This window comes from Oryctolagus cuniculus, chromosome 19 (assembly GCF_051225735.1).
Source record: "Oryctolagus cuniculus isolate XC-2025 breed Fujian yellow rabbit chromosome 19, ASM5122573v1, whole genome shotgun sequence".
NCBI classification, from domain to species: domain Eukaryota; kingdom Metazoa; phylum Chordata; class Mammalia; order Lagomorpha; family Leporidae; genus Oryctolagus; species Oryctolagus cuniculus.
Genome location: NC_142885.1, coordinates 51589643 through 51602899, shown reverse-complemented (window position 1 = coordinate 51602899; position 13257 = coordinate 51589643). Strand labels below are relative to the sequence as shown.

The following is a 13257-nucleotide window of genomic DNA, read 5'->3' as shown; positions in this document are numbered from 1 at the left end:
GAAGAGAAGAATGGAAAGGAAATAAGAGAGCAAGAGAGATACTGAGAGGGCATAATATTTAGAGAAAGGAATATATATTGTTTGCAGAGCTCTCCACTATTTTTGGAATCTAAACCTCCAAGAGGTCAAAATGGACAGGATATGAGAGTAGCATTTATCACTGGGGCTGAGAAAGGTTGTCCTGAGCAGGGGCAGGCGCTGGAGGAGCTAGCAAGGAGCCTGGACGAAGAGTCTGAACCCTGAAGGAGCATCAGAGGCAGCATCCAAGATACTGGTGACAGACATGGCTCCCTGGATTTGCTAAAAAACAGAGCGAGGAAACCCTAACCGTACCCTTTTCTGCACATTATCACCAGCATCACTTGACGTCATCTGCAGCTGAAGGTCTGACGTCTTCCTAGTTTTCAAGACTGGATGCCATTTTATGGTTTTTCTGCTATATCTTATAAATCTAGGAATGAAGAGGACCAGTTCCTTCCAGGGCCTCCTTTTAAACAAATATTTATTTGAGGGAGAGAGCGAGCGAGCGAGCGAGCTGGTTTACATCCCCCCAGCCCCCTACCCTGATGCCCCCAGTGGACCCCAGCTGGGGCTAAAGCTGGGATCTGGAAACCGAATCCAGATCTTCCATGTGGGTGGCAGAAACTCACTCACTAGAGCCATCAGCACTGCCTCCCAGGGGCTGCGTTAGCAGGAGGCTAGAATCTGAAGCCAGAGCTAGGTGTTGAACCTAGGTACTCTGATATGTGATGTGGGCATCCTAGGCCAAACACCCACCTCCATCCAGCACCTCCTTTTAAAATGAATAACCCTACTTTTTAAATGTAGAATTCTGAATCCTTCACAATTGATGCCACCCTCCAGCCTCCACTCTCACACTCCATTCCCACGTATGCTTTACTAGAACTTTTACTGTGTGCGGAGATCTTTGACGCTTGTATGTTTGTCCTCATGTTAGCTTTACGTGGAATTCCGTTTCATCCCCTTAGCCCTAAGCAACTCGTATCCTTCCCAAAGGGACTTTCTCTTCTGTGCATTAAGTAGAGGGACAGAAGAGATACGGGAGTGTGAAGCACAGAAGTGACTGGGCTACCTGTGTGCTGGGAGCAGACAGATGAGGGTTTGCACATAATTAGGGACCTGGAGGGATAGTAAGAGAAACAGGTTATTGGGAAATATTGGAGAAATAGGGTGGTCTGGGAGAGGCTAGGGAAGGCTTAAGCTTAGACTTGGACTTGGACTTAGTTTAGGAACTGTGAGGGAATGAATGAAGAACTGGGTGAGACTCAAGCAGTAGAGATTAGGGTTAGGGATGGTCAGTAGTGGCCCCCTCTCTTCTTTACAGTACTTCCATGTGAGACCCAAATGCAGCCCTGAATGCATTCGGTACTTGGTGTGGTCTCTCTTGCCCCCTGCAGTCTGTGAGCTCCTTTCTCAGTCTTGGAACATGGTTGGGAGGAATATGCAAGGACTGAACCTCCATTCATTGGAGGGGCAACTCTGGTTAGAAAGGGTGGAGCTGATAGGCAGGGCCCCTCCAGTCTCTTTAGAGGGCACCTGCTCATTTCCCCGCAGGACAATGTTCAATTCTTTCATCTGCAGTTAAAGCACCAGAAGATCACCAGTTCCTAGTCTGTTCCATCCCCGACCTCCTCCCACCCCAGCCATGGCCTCCCCCATGGCACCTGCTCAGGGAATACATGACCTCCCCTGAGGCAGGCTCAAGTTGTGAAGCTGGAGGTTTTTACCTGAAAAAAAAATTTTTTTTTGAACCTAAAATCTTGCCAGGTTCTCTGCATAGGTTCTGCCTTTGGCTGGAATTGGTGATCATTGGATAAGAGGTATTAGCTGGGGGGAGTTACAAATACGAGGTAAATCCAGTGGCTGCAGCGGCGGCGGGGTGGGGGGCACATGGAGAACAAAGTGTCTTGTGGCTCATGACCCTGTGTTACCTCAGGTAAGCCACATGGTCTTTCTAGCCTCAGAGTCTGCATCTTAAAAATGGGCATCATAGTTCTTTCAGGGCCGTTGTGATAAGTAAATGTGGTTCAATACATTCAGTGTTTATTTTTTCTATTTAGACTTCAATTAAGTGTCAATTGATTTTTGTGTCTGCTATAAGATTGCAATTTAACTTAATTTTTTCTTGAGTGAATAGACAATTGTACCACAACAGCATTTATTGAATAGCTCCCTCCTGCTTTCATCAATGAGAAATTTCATTTTTATCAGACGCTGAATTCTGATCTATTTCTGGAGTCTCAAATTGTGCTCCATTCATACATAGGCCTATTCCTGGACTAGTATTATATTGTTTTGTCATTATGAGTTCGTAATATGTTGTGATATGTGGTCCCTTACTGTTATTCTTCTATCTCAAGAATTTATTGACTATTGTTAGGCATACAGTTTTTTTTCCCCAGATGAAACCTTTTATAGAATTACTAAGTTCCAAGAATATTGGGCTCCATTGTAACCATTTACAGTCCACTCACAGATTCAAGGATGAATGGCCTCTCTTTAGAATAGTGACTTTTCCTAATTAGAAGAATGGCATATGTTTCAATTAGGTTTTCTTTTTTGACTTTTCATTTTTTTAAGATTTATTTATTTATTTGAGAGGCAGAATTAGAGAGAGAGAGAGAGAGAGGGAGAGACAGAGAGAGAGAGACGTCTTCCACTTGCTCGTTTATTCCCCAAATGGCCACGATGGCCGGAGCAGGGTCAATCCGAAGCCAGGATCTCCCTGGTCTCCCATGTGGGTACAGGAGTCTGAGCACTTGAGCTGCTTTCCCAGACCACTAGCAGAGAGCTGGATCAGAAGTAGAGCATCTGGGACATCAACTGGCACCCATATGGGATGCTGGTGTGTAGGCTGCTACTCCACAGCCCCAGCCCCAGGCTTTTGATTTTTTATAAAGAGTTCTTTCATGTTTCTAGCCAAAAGTTCTGCTGGGGGGTGGGCATTGGAGACAAAGGCATGCCATATCAGAGTGCTCGGGATTGAGTCCTGGCTCTGCCTCCTGTTCCCAGCCTCCTGCTAATGCACACCCTGGGAAGTAGCAGGTGATGCTGCAAGTACTTGGTCCCTGCCATCCACATGGGAGACTTGGGTTGAGTTCCCAGCTCCTGGCTTTGACTCTAGCTGGGCACCATTGTGGCTATTTGGAGGAATGAACCAGCACATGGGAGCTCCCTCTCTGTATCTTTCAAATAAAATGAAAAAGAAAAAAGTTCCGGGTAACATATGTTATGAATGGTATCTTCATTTTGCTTTCCAACTAGATACTTAACAAATCCATGTTGAACAGTGATTCTGTCTCGCACCACGTTCCTTCTCTCACAAACAATCATCACAGGAGCCACCAGGTGATGACTTTGTATGACTTTGCTTCCTGGGAACATTTAGCGAGGTCAACAGAGGATACCACTGCATGGCCAGGTGCACCCTCTCTGGGACTGGCAGGATTATGCAGACAGCTGGGCTCTTCTGACCTCACTGGGGTCTCGGAAGCAAGGCTCAGGAATGGAAAAGGAATCAGAGAAACACTGTCCTTTGATCCTGGGTAAGAAAGGTGGCTTTCAGAAACAAGGGATGCATCTTTTTGCAGCTAACGTTGAATCTAAGGGGCCACCTAATCAAAATCTTCAATTCAGGCTGAGCGTGAGCCACACAGTTAAGTCAACAAAAGCAGCCAGGTGTGGAATGGAACACGGAGCTTTTCTGTGGCAAGGATGGAGGGAGGTTGGTGCTGGCAGCTGTGAGCTCAGGTGCAGTTAAGGTAACCAGTCAGTTTGAACACCACAGAGAGGAGTCAGCAGGTAACGGGAAAGATTAGAAGTGACATTTGTCTAACTTTGAAGACAGGGTCCTTTCTCCTATCTCAAGGACATCCCCAGGTACCTCTGTCTCCTTATTCCCTTATAAACATTTGCCCTCTAATTATTTCCTTTCCTTCTTCCACTTGCCCTCCATCCACCTCTTTCTTCCATCTTCTGTTTAACCCTCTACTCTGTTACTTTATTTTGATGGTAGAGGTTGACCAGGAGGCTCCCCAGTTCTAAAGTAGGAAACTTCAGAGTTCAAAGTAGGGGGCAGCCCCTTGGACAGGAGAGAAACATCTTCTTCCTCCTTTATCTCACATCTGCTCCCTCCTAGGTGGCTTTGTATAAAGGCTTTGGGCCAACTGTGGCATCAGATTGTTGCACAAATGACAGATAACGTGAAAATAGCCTCATAACCCGGAATAACAAATATGCACACTCCTGTTCATCTCCTGCAATGTCCTGTATGAGCTGAGCCTTTCCATCTAATTCCAGGCAGATGGTGCAATTTTCTTGTCCTTTCTCATGCTCATGAGGATAAGGGTGCTGTCATTTTAACTGTACTCTTTGCTTCACATTGTAATTGTTCCGGTTACACTGACACTTGATAGAACATCTGTAATTAACATGTCGCTCATGGTGGCACAAAGGAGGGGGGTAACATGGAGGGATTTTTTTTTATTGAGATAGAAATTTAACAACCCATTCAAAGACTCTTTGAGCACTTCCTATGCACAAATTATTGCTTAGGACTGGGGCTGCAGAGCTGAGCAAATGATCCTTAGCTTCAGGAGCACAGGAGATAGCAGACAGCAATTGTCAAAAGAGGACAATGCAACGTGGTTAATGTGATAAGGAAAATGTTCACAAAAGTCTCCGACAATAGGTTGGAGTTAGAGAAAATGTATTTGCAGTACATTTGATAGATAAAACTGTACAATGAGCTCTCATAAAGGAGCCATATGCTAACCCCCAACAGGAAAATGGAAAAAGGAAAAATAGAGATCATCAAGGTGGGCAATAATTGTATGTTCATAAGAATGAAATACCGTGGTGAGTATTTTGGTGCAGTGGGTTAAGCCGTCGTTTGGGACCCCCACATCTTACACTGGAGCGCTTGGGATTGAGTTCTGCCACTGCTTCCAATCCAGCTTCCTGCTAATGTGCACCCTGGGAGGCAGTAGGTGATTGCTCAAGTACTTGGGTCCTACCACCCACATGGGAGCCCTGTATGGAATTCCTGGCTCTTGACTTTGGCCTGTCTCTGCCCTGGCTGATGCAGGCATTTGGAGAGTAAATCAGCAGATAGAAGATCTCTCTGTTTCTCCCTCTCTTTTTGTCACTCTGCCTTTCAAATAAATAAGCCAACAAATGAATGAATAAATAAGTAAAATGAGATACTATTTTACCGCTGCTAGACTGGCAAAAAAAAAAAAAAAACCCTCTAGAGCTGGCAAAGGTGCTGGAATAAATGTATATTCTCATACATCACTGGCAGAAATATGATATTGGAGGCCATATTCATTCACTGTAAATACATATACTGTTTGTCTTGATATGTCCTATTTTTGGTAACCCATCCCATGTAAAGGCAATAAAACTAGAAACAAATAATCATGACCCTTTAATGTTGACTCAGTTAGATTTATGACTGCTGGAGCATATCTATTACATATTATAAATTAGAGGAATGAGTGGCATAGAAAGGTTTATAATATGATACTTCTTTTAGGTAAAAATAATCACAAAACCTGTGTTTTGTGTGTGTGTGTGTGTGTAATTGGGTATGAAGAGTGAGTGAAAGGATACACTCCAGGCTATTAACACCAATGATTTTTGTGGAAAAGGAGAGTTATTAAGAGAGACTATGTTTTCTTTATACGTTTTTAAAAAATTGGTTTTAGATCTTGTGCCTCTGAGAAAGTGGAGTAATAATACTCTCCTGTTCTCCTTGCTGAAGGGAACTAAAAATCCTATGGACATCACATGTCAAACAAACATCAGAAGACTCATCAGTAGGTGGAGAGAAGGCAGACTGGCTATGGACCAAGGAATAACATTGGTGAGTTCGCCTGGTTTTCTTTCTTTCTTTTTTTTTTCCCAAAGATTTATTTATTTATTTGAAAGTCAGAGTTACACAGAGAGAGAAGGAGAGGCTGAGAGAGAGAGAGGTTTTTCATCCGCTGGTTCACTCCCCAATTGGCTGCAATGACCGGAGCTGCACCAATCTGAAGCCAGGAGCCAGGAGCTTCTTCCGGGTCTCCCACATGGGTGCAGGGGCCCAAGGACTTGGGCCATCTTCTACTGCTTTCCCAGGCCAAAGCAGGGAGCTGGATAGGAATTGGCAGCCTGATCTCGAACCAGCGCCCATAGGGGATGTTGGCGCTTCAGGCCAGGGCTTTAACCCACTGCACCATAGTGCTGAGCCCACCTGGTTTTCTTTTGATTGCATCTATTCCTTACTTGGGACTGAAGAATCCAACAACCCAGACATGTTAATGAGAGAAGAAAAACAATGCCCCACTAAAAGCCTGGTAATTTTTGCCAAAGAACCAAGAAAACAGCAACCCAGCAAGATAGAAAACTTCAGAGAATCACCAATTGACACCACAGGAAAATTGTAGCCCCATCCCTAACCACTAGCAAAGGCTGAGTAAGGAGCTTTGACGTCCACTTTTGTGAGACTCTTAACAAACTACGAGTCCCCAGCAGTGGGGTGGCAACAGAGAAGGCAGACTGGGGAGCTGCGACGTCGTCTTCCAGGGAGGGGGAACTTCTGGCCTACAGGCCATGTAAGGCCTGCAGAATCATTCAGTCTGGCCCTGCCAAGGCAACCACAGGTGGGACTTGAAATTCAACGAATCTATAGCAGACTGATTTTTAAGTTAAAAATTTTGTATGGACCACAAATGATGTTATCGATATGCAAATGGCCCTTGGCAGAAAAAGGTTTCCTACCCATGCTGGGAAGCAAGACTCCCCACTCCCACCTTAGAGCTTCAACAGGCTTCAATGTGGAAGGCCTGGATTCCATTCCACCCCCTACCTGGCGGTGGTAAGAGGCCCTCCTCTTTCCCCTCTGGGGTCACTGGTATTTCCATAACAAAACACCTAAGTCTGGGTTATTTATGAAGAACAGAAATTTGCTTTCTCACAGTTCTGGAAGCTGGGTACTCTCCAGTGGAGGCAGGTGCAGGTTCAGCTGTTGGGTGAGCGCTACCTCCTGCAGGGGGAGGGGCAATGTGACTTCACATGGTGGAAGGGAGAAAGGAAAGCCAGCAACATGTGATGTGGAGTCTCTTTTATAAGGGCCTTAATTCCAATAATGGAATTATTGAGGTGCCCTCAAGGGCTGATTGTTGATTTAAGACCCATCTCTTCATGCTATCACACTGGAGGGTTCACGGTACACATTCAAACCCTAGCAAGAGGGGTATAAGAGAAGGCCTAGTGGAGAGTCCTGACCTTTGACATTGCCACTTCTATCGGAGTGTCAATGGAGACCACAGGAGGCTTGTAGGAACTCTTACCTCTAACAGTAATGAGACATGGATGTCAGTGAAGACTGAATAAGGAAACTGTATTCCCAGTGCCATCTTGGGATGAGCCGATGTACCTTCTTTTGTCTCTGGAGAGATACTAATAAAATACAATTAAAACAGCAGGTTAAAATAAGATCCAAAGTCTGATAATACAAACACGTCCAGGTTTCAACTGAAAATTCCTCATCATATCAAGACCCAGGAAGATCACAAACCGAATGAAAAGACAGTTAATGTCAACAGCAAGATGCTAGAGATGTTACAATTGTCTGGCAGATACTTTGAGGCAGCCAGGATAAAAATGCTTCTGCAGCAATCATAGACATTCTTGAGACAAATGAAAAACTAGACTCCGAAAAGAAATAAAAGGTCTCAGCAAAGAAGCAGCAGCCGTAAGGAGAACCAAATGGACACAACAGAGTGGAAACTGCAGTTGCTGAGACACAAAACTTAGTGAATGGACTAACAGCAGAGTGGAGGGCACGGAAGGATCTGTAAACCAGGAGACAGAGGAGGGGCCGGCGTTGTAACATGGTGGCTTAAGCCACTGCCTCCAATGCTGGCATCCCAAATGGGCACCCATTCAAGTTCTGGCTGCTTCACTTCTGATCCAGCTCCCTGCTAATGCACCTGGGGAAGCCACAGATGATAGAGTTCTAGGCCCCTGGCTTTGGCTCAGCCCAGCTCTGGCCAATCTGGCCTATTTGGGGAGTGAACCAGTGGATAGAAGATCTTTCTCTTTTTCTGTCTCTCCCTCTGTATAACTCTGTCTTTCAAATACATTTTAAAAAGAAGATGGAATAATAGAAAGTTCCCAATCTGAACAAAAAGTAAAATGGACTGAGAGAAATGAACAGAACCTCAGGAACCTGTAGGACTTGGAATATTATAATACAAGGCATCTAACATTGATGACATGAGAGCCACAGAAAGAATAGAAAAAGGATAGGACAAAGAAATGTACTTACAGAAATAATGGCTAAAAAAATAAAATAAAAAAAGAAATAATGGCTAAAACTTCTCAATTTGGCAAAAGTCATAAACCAGCAGGTTTAATAAGCCAACTTGATGGGATTGTATTGGAATCCCCATCACCTTTCTAACTCCACCATTTGGGGCAAGTCTGATTGAGCATGTCCCAAATTGTATATCTCCTCCCTCTCTTATTCCCACTCTTATATTTAACAGAGATCACTTTTCAGTTAAATTTAAACACCTAAGAATAATTGTGTGTTAATTACAGAGTTCAACCAATAGTATTAAGTAGGACAAAAATTACTAAAAGGGATGAAGTATTAAGTTGTTCATCAACAGTCAGGACAAGGGCTGATCAAGTCACCATTTCTCATAGTGTCCATTTCACTTCAACAAGTTTCCTTTTTGGTGCTCGGTCAGTTGTCACCAATCAGGGAGAACACTTCATGTGTTTGTTTTTTTTGAAAGGCAGAGTGGACAGTGAGAGAGAGAAACAGAAAGAAAGGTCTTCCTTTTCCCTTGCTTCACCCCACAGTGGCTGCTGCGGCCTGCGTGATGCGGCCAGCACACCGCGCTGATCTGAAGGCAGGAGCCAGGTGCTTCTCCTGGTCTCCCATGGGGTGCAGGGCCCAAGCACTTGGGCCATCCTCCACTGCACTCCCTGGCCACAGCAGAGAGCTGGCCTGGAAGAGGAGCAACCGGGATAGAATACTGCACCCCAACTGGGACTAGAACCTGAGGTGCCGATGCCGCAGGTGGAGGATTAGCCTATTGAGCCGCGGCGCTAGCTTTACGTGTTTTTATAACCACATCCAATAATCTTATAAATTTTGCTTCAGTTGTCAAACATGATTGAGAAAACTGAGCAAATAAAATATGTTTCTCCATATTTTTGTTTACCATAGTCTTTCTTTTTTTTGTAATATCCCAAGATTCTTTCTTTTATCCTGTCTTTTCTGTTTACAGAAATTTCTTTTTTGGGGAGGGGTCTATATTATTTTTTAAATTTTTATTTATTTGTTTTCATTGTATTTGAAAGGCAGAGAGAGAGAGATCTTGGATCTACTGGCTCACTTACTTGCAACAGCCTGGGCTTTGCCACGGTAGAGTTAGAAACACGCCAGGGGATTCCAATTCAATCCTATCAAGGTGGCATGTACCAATGCCATCTCACTAGTCCAAGTGATCAATTTCAGTTCACAATTGATCATAATGATAGGTCTAAGAGTCAAGGAATCACATAAACCAGACCAGTGTCTGCTAATACTATCTGATAAAATTAAGAAGGAGAGAACAATCCAACATGGGAAGCAGACTCATAGAATGGTAGATGCCCTAGACAACATTCTGGCCTCAGAATTAGCTCTTAAGGCATTCAGATCTGGCTGAAGAGCCCATGAGAGTATTTTAGGCATGGAAAGCCAAGGCACTCTGGCAAAAAAAAAAAAAAAAAATCTTAAATGAAAGATCTCTGCGGGTGAGATCCCAGTGGAAAGAATGGGCCATCAAAGAAGGAGGTACCTTTCTCTGACCTTGTTTAAATAAAATTGGAGTCCGCGAACTCAAAATGCTTCCATAGCCTTGGCAACTCATGACAAGAGCCTATAGTGATTACTGACACCATAAATAAGAGTGTCAAATTGTTAAGTCAACAACAGGAGTCACTGTGCACTTACTCCTCATGTAGGATCTCTGTCCTTAATGTGTTGTACAATGTGAATTAACGCTGTAACTAGTGCTCAAACAGTATTTTACACTTTGTGTTTTGGTGTGGGTGCAAACTGTTGAAATCTTTACTTAATTTATACTAAATTGATCTTCTATATATAAAGATAATTGAAAATGAATCTTGATGTGAATGGAATGGGAGAGGGAGTGGGAGATGGGAGGGTTGCGGGTGGGAGGGAAGTTATGGGGGGGGAAAAGCCATTGTAATCCATAAGCTGTACTTTGGAAATTTATATTTATTAAATAAAAGTTAAAAAATAAAAACACATAAAGGAAATATTAAAAAGATTGTATTGAAGGGTGAAGGAATGGAAAGGAAAGCAAGTTTTCTCTTCTTCACTTGAGCTGGTAAATGTACGACACTAGTAGACTGTGGTAAATTATGACATAATTAATACTACCAGCTATCACAAGACACTCCTACAAAGAGATATGCACTAAAAACAACCCATGTGGTAAGTCAAAGTGGAATCTAAAAAGATCCTCAAATAACATGCAGGAAGGCAGGAGGAAGAAAACAGAGACCAACTGAGAGAAGAAACAGGAAACAAAAAGACTCATGCCTTATTAAATCAGTAATTATATCAAATATAAATGATTAAGTACATTAAGAGCAAGAGATTTGTAGAGTGGATTAAAAAACAGTTATATGCTGCCTTCAGTGAACTTACTTCATATATAATGATATATGTAGATAGAGTAAAAGGGTGGAAAAGAAGATATGTCAATTAACCTACAAGTGTTAACTGAGGAACGTGGGAGTGATTACATTAATAGCAAATAAAGTAAACTTTAGAGCAGTTGGCAGAGACTGGATAATGAGAAAAGGGTTAATCCAGACGATTTTAAATTTAAAAGAAATGAAGTCATATTGAATGTGTTCTGCAACCAAGATGGATTCAAACCAGAGCCTACCTAATACAGAAAGTTCTAGCAAGTGCAGTGAGGCAAGAAAAGAAAATAAAAGTGTACAGATTGACAGGAAGAAATAGTGTGGTTCCTCTTTTCAGATGACAAACTTGAATACAAGGAAGCTTCAAAAAGTTTATGGAAAATTCATATTATGAGAAAACTGCATGAATTTCAATTTTTTGGCAGCAAAATATTTAAATATTTATTCCATTTTTCAAAGAACTTTTTGAAGTGACCTCATGCAGAGAAAATCTCAAAGAATCTACAAACAAAACTCCTAGAGCTTAGCGAGTCAGTAAGATCTCAGGATACAAGATAAACTTACAAAACTCAGTTGTAATTTTATGTACTAGTGTCAGGCACATGGGCACTGGAATCAAAACTCAGTATAATCTCTAATCATCTCCCAAAATATTTAGTGTAAATCTAGCAAAACATGTGCAGGACTTGCGTGCTGAGAACTCTACAATGTTGACAAAGAAGTCAAATTAGACTTAAATATGTCAATGGATCCCAAACTTATAGGTTTATCTCAGTTTCCATAAAAATCCTAGCAAGGTATTTCATGGATATAGACAAGGTTATTCTATAATTTATAAAGAAAGGCAAGTAGTGAAAATATTATAAAAGAACAAAGTGGGAGGAATCTCTGATTTGAGACATTACATAGCTGTAGTAATCAAGACTGTATGGTGTTGGCTAAGTTAGAAATGAAACTTTAAAATTTTTTTCTAATTTGGAAATTAGGAACTTTAAAGAAATTCTAATTTGTCATAGATATTTTGCAAAATAGATTTAAAATGCTTTGAAAACAAAATTAAAAAAAAAGCCCAAAGACTTAGAAAATATCAGTTCAAAGGGGCTGGTGTGGCACAATGACTTAAGCTGCTGCCTGCAACACTGGCAACCTACATTGGAGCTCTGGTTCAAGTCCCAGCTGCTGCACTTCCAATCTAGCTCCCTGCTAATGTGCCTGGGAAGGCAGCAGAGGATGGCCCAAGTACTTGGCACCCTGCCACCCACGTGGGAGAGCCAAATGGAATTCCAGGCTCCTGGTCTCAGCCTATGCCAGCCTCAGCCATTGTGGCCATTTTGGGGAGGACATCAGTAGCTGAAAGATCTCTCTCTTTCTCTATAATTCTGCCTTTCCAATAAATAAATTAATTAAAAATATATCAGTTATATATTTTTTCAGGTTTGTAGACATAAAATTACTCATCCAAAAATTCTCTAAAAGTTTATAAATACACAATCTTTGCATTTCATTGTGGATTGTGGACTGGCAGCAAGTCCGGGAAGCAATTTGGAGTAGCACTGGGCTGGGTGAAAAGGCACTTCATTTAGCAGGGGTATAAAACACTGCATTAACCAGAAAAGGCGAAACCAGAGGAGGCCCAAGTGTGGCACTGATCCCAGGGGATCTTTGGGATACTTCAAGGGGTCTGCAAGATCAAAACAATTCATAATGAACTAAATCCTCTTCATTGTGATGCTGGCACTTCACATGGATCAGGGAGTGTCACCAAAGTCTATGAGTAGTCATGATAAAAAGGAATGTGGAACAAGCATTTGGCCTAGTGGTTAAGATGCCTGTTAAGACATCTGCATGCCACATCAGAGTGTCTGAGTTCAAGTCCAGTCTCCACTCTCATTCCAACTTCCTCCAAATGTGGATTTGGAGGCAGTATGGGATGGCTCAAGTAATTGGGTTCCTGCCACTCATGGGAGACCTGGACTGAGATTCCAGCTCACAGCTTCAGCCTTGGCCCAGCCCTGGCTGGTCTTTGTTGGCATTTGTGGAGTTAACCAGTGGATATAATCAATCAATCAATCTCTCTCTCTCTCTCTCTCTCTCTCTCTCTCTCTCTCTTAAAAACTAGAGTGATAGAGAGAGAAAGAAAGACAGAGATTGTCCATTCTGATGATTCATTCCCCAAATGGCCACAACAGTCAGGTCTGGCTGGGGTAGGTGGAAACCAGGAACCAGAAATTCCATCTGGCACTCCCTTGTGGGTGGCTGGGACTCAAGTACTTGGGCCATTATCTGCTACTTTTCCAGGCGAATTAGCAGGGAGGTGGATCAGAAGTGGAGCAGCTGGAACTCCAACCAGCACTCTGATATGGAGCTGCTGGCATTGCAAGTGATGGCTTAACCTGCTTTACCACAAGGCCAGCCCCAGGAGCTTGCTCTCTGTCTGTTTCTGTCTATCACTCTCTGTTTCTATGCCTCTCACATGACAATAATAATGATTTTTTTAACAACGCCAATTTCACT

General features: G+C 42.8%; 1 long non-coding RNA gene across 4 annotated transcripts in view; it reads left to right on the top strand.

Annotated features, from left to right (window-relative positions):
* The window catches only part of LOC149120593 (uncharacterized), a 258624-nt gene that overhangs the window by 42154 nt on the left and 203213 nt on the right, over nt 1-13257 (top strand). For all 4 annotated transcript variants that reach the window (XR_016226350.1, XR_016226349.1, XR_016226352.1 and 1 more), the window contains one exon: nt 5786-5887. This is a non-coding gene — a long non-coding RNA (uncharacterized LOC149120593). The remainder of the gene's footprint in view (nt 1-5785; nt 5888-13257) is intronic.